This window comes from Meriones unguiculatus, chromosome 12 (genome assembly GCF_030254825.1).
Source record: "Meriones unguiculatus strain TT.TT164.6M chromosome 12, Bangor_MerUng_6.1, whole genome shotgun sequence".
In the NCBI taxonomy this organism is placed as follows: domain Eukaryota; kingdom Metazoa; phylum Chordata; class Mammalia; order Rodentia; family Muridae; genus Meriones; species Meriones unguiculatus.
In genome coordinates this window covers 80,862,851-80,878,993 of record NC_083360.1, presented here as the reverse complement: position 1 = coordinate 80,878,993, position 16,143 = coordinate 80,862,851, and the positions used below count along the sequence as shown (strand labels likewise).

The following is a 16,143-nucleotide window of genomic DNA, read 5'->3' as shown; positions in this document are numbered from 1 at the left end:
ATGTCTACTTCCAGTTTGTCAATCTCCTTCCCCTTGCTAGTTTCCCCCCCTCTTCTGTTAATGATAACAATTAGGCCCATTACTCTATCTCTCGATTTAGTTCTGTGGAACCATTTCAACTGATGCTGAGAGCCTCTGGTTCTCAGCCTGGGACTGGGTTGAGAAAATGACCATTTAGGGCCAGTTCCAAACTTGCACCCTATTTCACATTGCTGAACTGTTATAATAGGCCCAGCATTTAGAGATGATGTCTGGGTGCCACCAGGAACTGCCTTGGTTGAACTTGGATGAAATAAAACCCCTTTAGCTTTAGAGGCTTTGTTATTAAAACATATTTCCAGGGCCTGGGGAGATGGCTCACTCGGTTATGGTGCTTGTCTTTCAAGCAGGAGGCCATGACTTCAGTCATTAGAACCTCTGTAAAAAAGCTGGGCATGATGGCTTGTGCTTGTAATCCTAGTGCTGGGGAGCTAGAGGGGAGATCCTTGGACTGGCTTGCATAGCCTGCTTAGTGAGCATCAGTCCACTGAGAGCCTCTGTCTCATACAAAAGTGGACGGTGCTTAAGTGACAATACATAAGGTTATCCCCTGGACTTCATGACCAAACTCACATTTGAGTAGATGTACACAGGGGCCTATACACAAAACAGAACAGAGGAGAGTTTCCAGAAAATAGAACAAGTTATTAAAATCTGGGAACAAGAGGTTTAGAGTCTGCTGTTTAGGGAGGAAGTTGCGCCTAAGAGGTAAAGAGAAATGGAATTAGAGAGAAAGGTGAACTGTGATTTTATAGCATGAGAGGCCTCAGCTGAGCCTACCGGGACTCTGGGGATAGAATGGTCTTTAAGTGATGCTCAAAACTGAGAGTAAATGTAAGGCACATCAATTAGTGATTGGATGCCAGCTACTCCCAGGAGGGAGCATGGGCCTAGACAGGAGCCCACAATTGCTACTGTCTGAAGGCAGCTAGGAGACTAAGTGCAGGTCAGACCTTACAGGAATCTGAGCAGTGTACGTCAGCATGTGACACATGCTGCTCATCACGTTCTTCCCCACTAATGTTCAAAAGAGATCCTGCATGTGGACAGTGTCTAGCCCAGTCCTTAGCACTGAACACTCAATGAGTAATTGTCATATAAATGAATGAATGAATGAATAACTGCTCGAAGGTTTTTCTGCTATCTGAGATCATATCTTGTTAGTACTTGCTATCTGATATTCCTACTGTCCATTATGTCTTTCTAAAGAGGATTTTCCAGATCTCCTATGCAAAGGCCTGCTTCTATTTCACACGTCAGCCCACTCTCTCACCTTCTTGGGCTGTCAGCTCCTATGTCCAAGTCAATCAACAGCCTTCTCAAGCTTTGATGCCTATGAACCATAACAATGACCAGCATGGCAAGATATCCCTAAAGGCAAAACACTTAAATCGTGGTAGCCAATAGCTGTCTAGCTGGACCTAAGGCCCACTTAAAGGGAGTGAGTTCACGCTTGGTACTGTAAACCTAGTGAATCATGAGGGGATAGTGAGGTCATGTGCCATAGAGGAGAAGGCATCACTGCCACTTTACTAAACTAGTATAATTTCTCATGCCTCATCAAAGAAGCTTCTCTTTGCTGCAGAGACCATTACAGAAGCCACAACCGGTCAACGTATAGAAAACAACTGACTGTGGAATGCCCAGCCTCAGCAAAAAAATCTGCAACAGCGCCCTCCCACCTATCCAGTCCCCCACTCCCCCCCCCCCCACATACCTAAGGCAGGGACATTGTAGAAGAAGGGGCAGAAAGATTTTAAGAGCCAGAGGACCGGAGATTCTGCTGCGACATTACCATCTCTTAGAAACGGCAGTCTCCCTGACACTATTGATTGCAGCCTAAACAAGACCAGAGTAAGTAAAACACCAATAGGAAAGCTTATATGGAAGGGAAAACCTCAGAGGGCCTCATCCCTAGGGGAGAAAAAAAAGACTATAGGAAACTAATGACTCCTGAGATGGAAAGAAATAGTTTTCCCTGGGGATGAGCCCCTTAACTGACTTCCTAATACCAAGTGTCCAGCCCTGGAACCATATACATATAATCAGCACTAAATGCACTCATAAAGCTGCATTTTATATGCATATACCTGTGTGTATACACACGTGTGTATACGTGCATATATATGTAACATCTATATCTTTATGTGTATGTGTAAGTATATATGTAACATTTAATAATAAAAAAAAGAGGCCATGAATTTGAGAGGGAGCAGGTGCGGGGACATGAGAGGGAAAGTGGTTTGATGGAGGGGTGAGATGATGTAATTATATTTTAATTTTTAAAATAAAATAAAAAAAAAAAACATTGGGGCCCAGTAGATAGCTACGTTTCACCTCTGAAGACAAAAATTCAAGGGCTTTTACAAGTAGAGTTAGGCTGAGAAAAGTGCCTTTCAAGCAATAGGGCTACTCTAACAAAATACTGTCTTTAAATCATTTCACATTAGCTGGCCCTGCACATGCGCTCTGCAGTAAAAACAAAGAAAAAGTAATTTATCTCCTAAATGAGGAGAAAAAAAAAATCAAATGTCATGGGTACCGTTTTCACATAGTAAGAATTAAGAGTCTTGCTGGAGTGATTCCTGTATTTTAAAGAAATCCCTTCAGTGCTAGATATTATCTGTAGCCAGGAGGTTGAGACAGGAAGGTTTGAGGCCAGGCTGGGCTACATGGTGAGTTCAAGGAGGGTTATTTGCAAGAAGTTGCATCAGATAGCCACGGATAATAAACAAAAGTCTTCCAATGTGGGCTCTTGTAGGTGTGCGAAGTTCAGAAGACAACTGGTGGGGTCAGCTCCCTCCTCCCACCTCCCCAGTGGGGTTGAGCTCAGAACCTCATGCATGGTGACAGGCACACTTACCCACTGAGCCATCCCACTGGGCCCCGATATATTTTTAACATACATTACTCTGATTAACCACCCAGTGGGGTAGACATTCTTCGCTTTACACGGAGATTTTAGTGTTTTGCTGTCACGGAGTCAGTCAGGGGCAGAGTTGTGACTTTTAATTTCGACGGTTATGCCCTGCACCCCATCATTTCATAGTTGCTTGCTTTCTACTTTTAAAAATGTGCCTTTTCAATATGTAATTACTTAGCTCTTTCATCACAGTATCAGACATTTGTGTACCACTTATAATCTAGGTCAAGGCTGCAAGATGAATAACCTGGTGTCTCAGAATTCAAGTATCCCTGTGGGCAAGGTCAAGAGTATAACAAGTCAGATCAGAACAAAGCCTCAAATTTTTGTGACCAGAATCCATTTCAGCCAATTTACTTAGTTTTAATTTAACTACAAGAGTATGCAAAACCCAGGCTACTTGAGCATTTTTTAAATTGTCTTTTTAACAGGAAGCAATCACCTCCAACTTGAAATAAGTACCAATGAGGGATGAGGTTCTTTTTCAGCCTTCAGGATGACAAGTACTGTCCTTAAATAGGTTGCCTTCTCTCCAGTGAACATCTGGAAGGGATGTTGTTTAGATTCCAATATAAAAATGAGCTAATGGACAGGGGAAAAACACACTGTCTCACGTTGTATATCACATGACCTAATAAAGTGATGGCCGTGGTTCTGATGCTAATTTTTTTTTTATGTAAAGTCATGATGACCACAAAAATATATGATGCTTCTAGAATAACAAAGATAAAATATTCTTCTGAAGGAATCTTCAGTGAGAGCTATCTTGTAACACAGTATCTCCCTGGAGACTGGTTATGGGATTTTCTTGCAGAAAACATTTTATGTGATAAAAATCCTGTGCATTTGTTTCCTTGGAAACAAACCTTTCACCTTGATTGCACAAAATTTTAAGTGAAGAGAATTTAGCAATTAGGCCTAGAATCTACCTGTTTTAAAAGAGTGAGAATTTCTAACACAGGATATCATTTGAAATAAGTTTCCAACAAAGTCCACTAAGTTCAGATGAGGTCAAAAACAAAAACAAAAACAAACTAGTGCAGGACTTCAGAGCATAGCTGTCTGGCTAGAATGCCAGAGCATAGACATAGCGTTATCTGAAAATCCTTATACTTGAATAGCTTAGAAAATCCCTCAGTTAAAATCCGTTGCTCACAGTGATAACCACCTGTCATAAGGGAAAAGCCAAGAAGGTATCAGGTGAGTAATGAAAATAGTAGCTATTGGGAAGTTTCAAAATGAAATCTCAATTCCATGATGCCACTTGTCTCAAGCCAATAAGGTCCCCTGGAGATAAAAAGTAGTCCCTAAATAAACTGCATTCCATTTTCTTTATGGGGAGGGTTATATGGCTCCACCCTTCTTTCTTTTATACCTACACCAGCCTCCTAGATATATCGAAGAATGTTGTTCTTTCATATAATATTTTTATCTAAATTTAAATGAACACTAGACTAACAAAGACTAATTCTGAAATCAGTTAAGACTAATCTTGGTCTAAGTTAAATGACAGAATTAATCTTATGCATAAATTCCATACTTGAATTTCTATGCTTTATTGAAATTCTAGAATAAAGATACTACAGAAGTGTGTCCATTCTTCTTTTTCTTCCACATTTTCTTTAGTGCAATAATCTAAATTAGTTTAAATGCTTTAACTTGTCTTCAAAGTCAAATTCACGAAGAAATGGTCCTAATGAAAACTTTTAATAATAATTTCATAAATAATTTTGAAATAATTTTAAACTTAGAAAATTTATACAATAATAGAGATTTGACATGTACTTGGCTTTTCACTGAGTTCCTATTTTGTTCATATCTTGTGTATTCATGGTACAATAATCAAACAAAAAAATCAGCAGGGCATAGTTCTCCAAACTCTCTGCAGCTTATAAACTTATAAACTATTTTTTCCTTTTCAACTCCCTGTCCATTCAGTGACTCAGGTTGAATTTAGGGCTTAAAAGTTCCTTCTTGGATGTCTGTGAGTTCAAGGCCAGCCTGGTACACAAAGCAAGCCCAGGACAGCCAAGGCCACACAGAGAAATCATATCTTAAAAAAATAAATAAATAAATAAAGTAAAAAAAAAATAAAAAATAAAAAATAATAAAATAAAATAAAAAAAGTTTTCTTTCTTCACCTTTATATCATGGTTCCCTTCCTTTTCTTTGTCTTTTGTGGTCTGACCCTTTAGACAAGTCCTCAGAAACAATAAACCCATTAAGAATATGCTTTGGGGGATAGATGTTATCAGAGCATCCTATCAGAGTTGACCTTGAGCTTGGTCACTTTCAGAGGAACCTGCTGGGTTTCTCCACTCTAAAGTTAGCATTTTAGCTTTTGTAATTTGGAAAGAGTTGGGGGTAGGCTCCTGGGGGCTATGGAAATAGTTGACATTTCTCAAACCTTCTTCAACATTTGCATCATTCCTTGGTGGGTCCTGCTTGTACCTGTCATTGCTATTGTTTTATAGTGTCAGAGTTCTTCTCATATTATGTACCAGCTGGAACTCTGGTTTTCTGTAATATATAGATGTCTTAAAAGATCAAAGCCTTTATCTTAATAAGGCAAGGTAGAATAAATTAATAGCATCAGGGCCAGTAAAATTACAGCTAAATCGAGTGTGGGAGCAAATAAAGTAAATATTAAATATTATATTAGAGGCTTATGGTCCTGAAATTTATCTGTATTTGATATTAGTATTATTAGAAAGTTTTTAGATCTTGGGCCCTTTTCTAAGGAAGGAACTGCCCTTCTTCATATTTCAACTAAAATATTCTCAAAACGCTTTCCTGGCACTTTCTGCAGAGTCAGTTTTCTCTTCTGTTGTGTCTCTCTGGGCACTCCACGGTGTTTTCTATACTCATCACACTGTATTCTCATTGCTGGTGCAATAAGCTCCTTGACATCAGGCAGCTTATTTTGCTCACCCTCATATCTCTATTGTTCATCAACTCAGCACAATGCTCACAGGGTACTGCAAGGCTTGGGCATCTCCTCTCAAAGTTCACATGTTCAATGGTCAATCCTTAAATTCATGTTTTTGTAATAAGACTTTTGGGGAGATAATTAAAATGATATGAGTTCATGAGAATGATCTTGTGATGTCATTAATGTTTGTTTGTTTGTTTGTTTATTGACACAATTTTGCTCTACAGGCTGGCCCAAAATTCACAATGTGGTCCAAGCTAACCTGAAACTCAAGACAATCTTCCTGTCTCCGATCCCTTAGTATTAGGATTACAGGCATAGGCCACCATGTCTGGCTCCCATCAGTTGCTGTGTAAAAAGAAGAAGTGGAACACATGCTAAGAACTCACTATCTTTTATGTTGTAACATCATCTACTATATGATATAATAATGCCTCCCACCCCCAATACCAAGAAAAGGCCCCAAGCAGTGAATCAAAAAACTTATATTTCTTATCAAGTATTCAGCATCAGGCTTAGTAAAAATTAATATTTACTACAATTTGACCGCATGAATGGATAAAGGTGTTGATGCGTGACATATCTACCCTCAAAAAGTTCAACCTCATGAGAATTCAAAGTATTACAGATGAAATATGAGAAGAATATATTTAAAAAGTCTGTTCAGCCATTCAAAAAGTCATCTGGGTATGCCAAAATCATTTGGCCTTTCTGGGTTTTGGGTTCTCCATATAATTAGTGGATTAGATGCTCTGTAATGCCACTTCCAACAGCATGCCCCATCATGCTCAAATGTATATGGGTGGCACAGAACAATGGGGTTTGTACACTCCTCTCAAGGCATCTGGTGGAATAAAATTTACAAGCAAGTACACATATCCTTGCAAGCACTAAAACAATTCTATTTTATCTGAATTGCATCAGAAGAAGTTTAGATACTGTTTCATATGACTGTCAGTCTATTAGTTCTCCAGAATGATCATTTTCCATTTCAAGCTGTAAGTAAGCATAAGATTTCTTGGTGCCTCGAACAGCATGTATGCTTTGTGCTGGTCCTGCTTCACACAGGTTGAGATTGTGAAGCACATCACCTCTCATGGGACAAATCCATAACTAGAGAAATAAAATTCAAAGCTTAATTGTATCCATGCAGACCTCCTTTGGTGCCAGATATTTTCCTTTAAATTCTCAACTGAAAATTACTTTTTGCATTTGTTTTGTATTCTACATTTCAGAGGAGAGTCCACAAGCATGACTGTCTATGGAGACATCCGATGCTCTTTCTTGAGCTTTACAGAAGTTTTGTATTGCTGTTATTATTCTTGCTATAAACAGCCTAGAGAGGGATCAAGGGAAAGGTACAGTCTTCCCTCTACAAGTCAATTCTCAGAACCAGGGAGTCTGGGGGCATTTCTCATGCTATTTGTATATATCATGAAGGGAATACTGTTCTTGATAGACTGATGGGTTTGGGTTGAGAAGAAAAAGGGTATCTGTGATGAGGAATTAATGCCATCTTCAAACTAATTTAGCAGTAGAGTGACATTAAAGTTACATTTTAAGAAGAATGTCATTTTAAAATATTTTTAAAAGAAAAAATAAAGAATAAGAGAAGGGGAGAGTCAAGAAGGAAGAAGGAAGAAATAAAATTGAGAGGGAGAGAAGGGGACATTCCACCTATGTCACATCACCATTTTAAAAATAACATTAAAAACTAGTTTAAGTATCTACAAGATGAGAATACCTGCTCAGGAAGCTAGCTACACAGACTGGAGCAGGAGAAAGATACCCTTTATCCTGGTGTCAGAAATGTGACATTTACACACACCCCTTCCAAACCTCTGAGGATTTCAGTTGTCAAACCTGTTGATTCACCACTTATGTAAGCAGGCTGAAGTTGAGCCTTCATGTGTCAACCTAAGTTTTCCGTCCTTCTGTTGAGCTCACAGAGAGGAACCAGAATTTCAGTTTTGCCAATTTCAAATAATGCCTGCTTACTAGTATGAGGAAACCACTGACCTTTTCAAAAGCCAAGGTGTGGTATGCTGGATATTCCCAATAAAGAAGAAGAATGAGAAATAGATGAATGGCACAAACAAAAAGATCTGAAGACATTCCCCCCAAACTCAAGAATTCCTTGACCCATCTACATAAAATATTCCATCACATGAAAGTTCCTCCATATTTGTAAGGACAAGGCATGTGCAGGACAGAGTCCCTCTGTAAAGATGATCTTAGTGTAAAGCTAACCCATCTGTCAGCATTTACTAATATCTTCTGTTAATCATATGTGTCGCAATTGTATATTTGATGTTATTCCTGAACAAAAAAAGTTTACAATATGAAAACACATCATTTATATCTGAAATTTATCAAAACAGGCATAAGTTTCTACTCTACTCATTTTTTAAAAGACTGCACCCCCACCCAAGATCTTGAATGGGAGGTACAAACATAGAAGCCATGTCAACAGAAATAGCAAAGATACACTAAGACGCACTAAGATGCAACATGTCGTGGCTCCAAGATGGTGGCATCCAGTGTGTACTGTATCTCAGAGGCAGAACATCAGAGACTGATGAATAAACAGGCAGTTGGATCCAAAACACCGACTTTGGTGCTTCACAGACTGGAGGGGACATCTGGGGAGTTGGGGATGATCAAATTCAGCTCCCATTCCAACCCAGTGGCCATCTTCTGCACCCCCACCCAAGAGTCACCAACTATAAGCTCTCAGCCCTTTGTTCATACTCAAGAGAGTGCAGGCCCCCAGGTCCAGGGACCCTCAGGCTCCAACAGCCAGATATCAGATCTCTCCTGCTCCCCTGAGGACAGCATCTGGATTCCTGGGACATCATCCCAACTTCCAAACCATGGTTCTACTGGTCCCCCTGTGGTGACCAGGCAGACAATAAAATCATACAAATACTGGATCCAATATGGCAGAGCCCAGTGAATGAGTCTCAGGAACACAGTGTCTGGTAGACCTGTAAGCTACAGTTCAGCTGCCTTCGGAGGCACTGGATCCCTTGCAATTGGCACCTGAGGCTGACATCCTCACTACCTTACCCCCCAACCGTGCAGCTTCCACCTGAGGTGCCTGTGCCCTGACCTTTAAGGCTTATATGTCCTACCTGAAAATCTAAATAAAATAGACAATTTTCATGATAGATTCCACTTACCAAAGTTGAATCAAGATCAGGTAAACAAGTCCTATAATTCTTAAGGAAATAAAAGCAGCCATCAAGTCTTCCAACCAAAAAAGTCCTAGACCAGATCGTTTTAGCATGGCATTCTACCAGACTTTCAAAGAGCTAATACCAGTACTCCTCAAACTATTCCACAATATAGAAACAGAATGAACATTACCAAACTCATTCTGTGAAGCAACAGTCACCCTGATAAACCACACAAAGACCCAACAAAGGCAGAATTTCATACCAATCTCCTTTATGAACACTGATACAAAAATACTCAATAAGATGATCACAAACTGAATTCAAGTTCACGAACACATCAAACACATCATCCACCATAATTAAGTAGGCTTTACCCGGGAGAGGCAGGATGGTTCAACATATGAAAATTCATCAATGTAATCCACAATATAAGTAAACTAAAAGAAAATATCACATGATCATGTCATCAGATGCATAAAAAGCCCTTGACAAAATCCAACAACGCTTCATGATAAAAGTCTTGGAGAGATCAGCCTAAACATAATAAAGGTCATGGCTACAACAAACTGATAGCCAACATCAAACTGAGTGGGAGAAACTCAAAGCAACCCCACTAAAATAAGGGACAAGACAAGACTGCCCACTCTCTCCATATCTCTTCAATATACTACTAGAAGTTCTAGCTAGAGCAATAAGAAGACTAAGGGAGATCAAAGGAATATAAACCAGAAAGGAAGAAGTTAAAGTATTACTATATACATATGATATGGCAGTATACATAAGTGACACCAAAAATTCCACCAGAGAACTCCTGCAGCTGATAAACTTTTTCAGCAAAGTAGCTGGATACAAGATTAACTCAAAAAAAAAAATCAGTAACTCTCTTGTATACAAGTGGAAAATGGGCTAAGAAAGAAATTAGTGAGACCACACCCTTCACAATAGCCACAAATAATAGTAAGTGTCTAGGGGTAACTCTAACCAAGGAAGTCAAAGACATCTATGTATGAACTTCAAGTCTCTGAAGAAAGAAATTGAAGAAGATATCAGAAGATGGAAGATCTTCCATGTTCATGGATCGGTAGAATTAACATAGTAAAAATGGCCGTTTTACCAAAGGCAATCTACAGATTCAATGCAGTCCCCATCAAAATACCAACACAATTCTTCACAGACCTTAAAAGAACAATTCTAAACTTCATATGGAAAAACAAAAACAAAACAAAAACAAAAAAAAACCCAGAATAGCTAAAATAATCCTATACAATAATAGAACTTCTGGAAGTGTATCTGATCTCAAGCTATACTACAGAGCAATAGTAATAAAAACTGCATGGTACTAGCATAGAAATATGATGGTTGATTAATGGAATTGAATTGAAGACCCAGGAATAAAACTACACACCTATGCACACCTGATTTTTGACAAAGGAGCCAAACCCATACAATGGAAAAAAGACAGCATCTTCAACAAATGGTGCTGGACTAACTGGATAGACAGATGCAAACAGATCGATATTTATTACCCTGAACAAAACTCAAGTTCAAGTGGATCAAGGACCTCAACATAAAACCAGATACACTAAATCTGCTAGAGGAGAAAGTGGGTAAGAGCCTTGAACTCATTGGCACAGAAGACAAATTTCTGAAAAGAACACCAGCTTAGGCTCTAAGATCTACAGTTAATAAATGGGACCTCTTGGTCTTGAAGTCTGGCTATCCCAGTTTTCTGAGACAGCACCAGACTGATTTCCAAGGTGGTGGTACAAGTTTCCACTCCCAACAGCAATGCAAGAGTGTTCCCCTTTTTCCACATCCTCGCCAACATGTGTTGTCACTTAAGTGTTTGATCTTAACCATTCTGACAGGTGCAAGATGGAATCTCAGAGTAGTTTTGATTTGCATTTCCCTGGTGGCTATAGACATTGAATATTTCTTTAAGTACTTCTCCATCATTCCTCTGTTGAAATTTCTCTGTTTAGCTCTGTATCTCATTTTTACATTGGATTATTTGGTTTGTTGGTGTTTAATTTATTGAGTTCTTTATATATTCTTTATATTAGCTCTTTGTTGGATGTAGAATTGATGAAGATCTTTTTCCAATATGTAGACTGCCGTTTCATTCTATTGATAGTGTCCTTTGCTTTACTAGTTAGGGGAGTGGGGGATATCTCTGACACAGACTATGTTGCCTGCTTTTGATCACTTCCACCTGATGGCTTTCCCTACAAAGCCACAGGGGAGGAAGACAAACTCAATCCTCATGTGAACAGATGAGCTGAGGTGTCTGGGTAGAGGCACTCCCCTATTCTTCAGAATAGGGGAGTGGAGATGTGGGAGGGAGGGTGGGACTGGGAGGAGAAAAGGGAGGGGGCCTATGACTGACCAAGATGTAAATTGAATTAATAAAAAAAAAGAATGCAACATGTGCAAAGCCTAGTTCGAAGTTCTTTGTGTGCTTTAACACATGCACAGTCTGCTAATCTGTGAGAGGGCATCATCATCATTATAAATATCATTATTATCCTTATTCCAGTCTGAAGATTAGGGAAACGAAGCTAAAAGCTCTAAAGTGTTTTCAGCCACAGAGAGAGCGGGGATTGTAGCTGAGTCCATGGGACTTCAAAGGCATTTCCCCTAACTGTCAGGTTTCCTTTAGAGGTGGGAAGGAAGCAGGGAGGGAGAAACTGAGAAAGAAGTGATAGAAAAAGAAAGGAAGGGAAAAGGGAGGAAAAGACAGTCACAAATGGAGACAGCAAGAAGAACAGGAGGGCAAATGGGAGAGTCAAACAGAAGCAGAACAATGAGAAAATCGCCTTACTCAAGCATGGAAATGAAGTTCTCTCAATAAGCAGTAGGAGCACTCAATTAATAAGCTCCCAAGACACTTTTAACACAGACCAGGGAGAAAGTGGTAGAAGAATAAAGAAATCTATATGGAAGAGTTAGACCTGCCTCTGAGAGCTGTGTCAGACCAAATTCCCCCAAGCTACAGACAGGAGAATGATGAAACTTAAAAAGAGAGATTTTTTTTCAACCTCGCGAAACTTTCAAATTAAATGCAAGTGGATCCATTTTTCTTTTCTAAAAACGGAAGTTCAGCATAGCCTTCTTGTCTGATGTTTAACCACCCTTGTCCCCTACACCAGCCCTCAGTTCAGCCAAACAGAATTATTTGCTGTCTCTCAAAGTTATCCCACACTTCCCCAGGAAGTGCCCATTTCTTCATGTTTGCTCAAGTCCTATCATTTCATTTTTCAAGGTCACCACTATAAACTCTTTCAATGGACCCAGCCAGAAGTCCATTCCCCTTACACTGAATTCTCTTCTGACTTTTTCTCTTTCCGTCTTCATACTGATTACTTTCGTCTTGAACCCATCACATGCATGACTCAGTATCTTATTTCCTGTGGGTACAATTTTCCCACTACAAGTCAGAATCACTCCTTGGTCTGTGATAGAACTTAAGTTCAGTTTCCATGTAGTCGACTGGGGGACTTTATATTGACATCTAATTTGCATAAAGTACAGCATGGAAACATTTCTGTAATCACTATTATATATAATATTATATTATCTATTTATATATTATAAATGTTGAAGGTTGGTCGAATACTAATTACTGGCACTCAAGATCTGGTTACTGTGAGCTGGATACACCCATCCTTGTTTGTGTAAACCTGCCTAAAACATTATACCTTATTGGTTCATTAAATGGCCTATACCTGGGCAGGGCAGAATGGGGTAGGTGTGGCTAGGTTCCTGGCCTTTTGAGAAGATCTAAGAGAATCACAAGAGAGATGTGCGGGAAGAGAGGAAGAAGAAGGATGTCACAATGGGTAAACAGGGAGAACAATCTACGTGGCTTGGGAGGAAGGACTCCAATCATGGCGTGAAATGAGCCCAGATAAAGAATATAAGCAAGTACCTTGGGATTATGGATGAAAGGTAGACCAGTTGAGGAGGATTAAGGTGGATGGCATTGGGTGGGGGCTGGGAGATGGTTGGTGAGGATATTCACACAGTGAAGATAGGAATATCTGCCCAGGCAAGGTAAATAAGGCAATTAGAAAATCTAACAGGTATCTGTGTCTTATTATTTGTGATAGTGGGTTAGATAATACCACCATAATAATATTAGGGCAAATAATAAGCATTTTATTAACCCAACAGCCATTTTTTAATTTACTACAACAATTATCTATTACATTTTATATATATGTAAGGACATAATGTAGATTTGTATCACACAGGATACATATAAGACTTAAACTAAATTTTATGCTTCCAGAGAGAACTAATAATTATGACCATATCTACCCAAGCCTCAAATTCCATTGTGTGGGGACCACAGAGATAGTTTTCATGAGCAAAGCCAGAACCAGGCTTTATGTTAAAGAAGTAAAAGTTAGGAAATAAAATGCTGCTACTCCTAACAACTATACCATGGAAATTGGAAAGTTGTGTTAGAGTCATAGAAAAACAAGAGTCCGGGTCACTTTAGCAACATTAGTTTAAAATGTCCAAAGAGTCTTGAATCAGCAGAACATCAGAATTTTGTTCAGATGAGTATAATGATCAGTTTCTGAGGTGAGGCTATTTTATTAGGGTTAAGAAAAATACGTCAACACCTACTTTTCCTATTCAGGCTCCAAAACATTTGTCTATCCAGCTAGTCAAAAATGGCAGAAGGCGATTTCATGCAGTGGCCATGCTGGATAGGAAGTCCCCATAGGCTTGCATTCTAACATATCTGATATCACAGTTGGTCATCAATTTGAACATGTTAATTTCCAGTGGTCTGCTTAGCTTGTATGCATAGCTTAAAAAAAATAAGTCAAATTCTGGACCTCAGTGTTGGAGGAATTCACAAGAATAACGTCACCTTAGCTATGTAGTGAGACAGCTCTTTGCACAGTGTAACATTCTACATTTAATGTTTATTTTATGATAATAGTGGTTCTCCATATTGAGTTATCAGTATTGCAGTTCATAGAGAGCTGTTAAAAATTTTATGTTTAGAATAACTTCAGACATTTAGGTCAATTTGATTTGTTGTAAAAACCGAGCAGTGGTATGTTTTAAGCACTTTTTAGTTGATCCAAAATTAAGTGACACTTGAGAACAAACACTTCTCTCTGGGGAAATCTTTGTAGGTTGAACATTAATGTCATGCTATTAATACTCATTGCATTCATTCCCCATGATCAGACAAACTCAATGGAGGGAAATCAGAGAGAGAAAGGTGGTTATATAACAGATTAAAGAAGTTTTTTGAAACTTAAAGAAACTTCTCAAGAGCAAATCGGACTAAAAATGCCTAATTTGGGAAGATTTGGAGGCCACATAAAATTCAATACAGTGTTGTTTATAAGGTCCTTTCTACAAGGAGATCCAAAACTGGGTAAGACATGATCTTTGTTTTTTAAGAAGTTTTCAATCTATGTTTTTTTTCATTTTAACTTTACATAGTTTATATATCAATTCTTTTATTTTATTAGACTAATAACATACAACTCAGAACCAGATAACACTACTCTGTGCCTTTTCTTGGATTTAATTTTACCTGAGAAATCTACTCTATTATCTGAAGTTTTGTCCACCTCTTATTGCAAAACCTTAGGCAACTTAGCTAAAGGTCAGTGCCTTTATCATTGAGGAAGAAAGAAGAGATGAATCTGGTCAGGTAGCTATGACAAAATGTCATACACAGAGTAGCTCACAAATGACAGAGATTTTTTTACCCCAATCATAGAGGTTTGGAAGAGACCTAACCAGAAATGGTGCCTTCCTTTCTTCTTGTTTTTACACAGCAGAAGGAATAAGGCACCTTTCTGGAGTCTCCTTTAGAAAGGTACCAATCAAATTTATGTGGCCCTGGCCTCTTGATTCAATCACCCCATAAAGGTCCCACCTCCTAATGCTATGGCCTTAGTTATCAGGTTACGTGATATTGAAGGGACATGAACATTCAGACCACAGCAGTCCACAGCAGTGGAAATGCTTGCTTTCCAATGGGCATTGCAAATATTACTTGGAATTATACACATAACATACTCAGCACAGAATCTAGCTCCAAGCAAGTACTAAACCAATGTTAATTATTACCTTTGAGAACGCAATATAATCGATGCATAGTTTATGATCTCTCTTCTCTTTCTCTTGTTATGTTTTAAAGGAACTAAGGTCTTTTAAGAACTTCTAGAACCTAAACTAGAGCTCTATAAACAGCAGATGGAAGTTAACTCATTTTTATGTGTTTTAAAGGAGATATGAAAAATAAGAGCTGTCTTATGGAGAGGGGATCTCTGTTAATCCAGTTACAAATGCCACTGAAACAGTTATTTTATCATCAGCTCTCTCATTTTTAACTGATGTTTGGGGCTCTTCATTCTCTCTGAGCAGCTGGATAACCCAGTGCCTAGAATTAGCTTTATTAGGAACTACCACAGTGAGTATTTAATGTGTAAAAAAAAAAAAAAAAATCACAAGATTTTGGATTAGGAAATGATTAAAACATAGGGCAGCCACAGCAATTTTGTACTCATTTGTCCTGATGAAATCCATTTTTGTTTTATAAATCATTAGATATTTTCCAGCTCTGCGGGATAATGTAAATTGATGTTTTCCTTCACAAAGTGCTGGTTAAAGTAAAATCTTGTTGGCAATTATAATTGTAAATTGATCACCAGCTTTGAAATACCAAATGCAAATAAAGCCGCTCAAAGCATAGGACATCTGGAACAGGCTAGCAAGGCAACTTCTAGTTTGTTCTACAGTGCAAACTGTTCTGGTTGGGTAAACAGATTAACCTTTTCAGATGCTCTTCGCACATTGGATTCAAACCTGTGGGGAAAAGCACCTTTCAGGGCTGGAGAACTCTAAACACAAATTTTGTGTCTCCGAAACTCCACACTGAGTGAGAAGAGAATACTAGAGTGCCTTGGCCATTTCAGAAGCTGCCAGTCTACAGAGGCAAACTGCATTCCCGCTAGATTCTGAAGTTCTGCTCTGTTCCTTGTACCTGGTGGTATCTTAGGGCAACTCCTCACGTTTCTCTGAGTTTGTTT

At 38.8% G+C, this 16,143-nt stretch overlaps 1 protein-coding gene across 2 annotated transcripts in view; it reads right to left on the bottom strand.

The window, feature by feature from the left end:
- Positions 1-16,143, bottom strand: part of Pde4b (phosphodiesterase 4B) — a 511,900-nt gene that overhangs the window by 227,733 nt on the left and 268,024 nt on the right. The window lies entirely within an intron of this gene.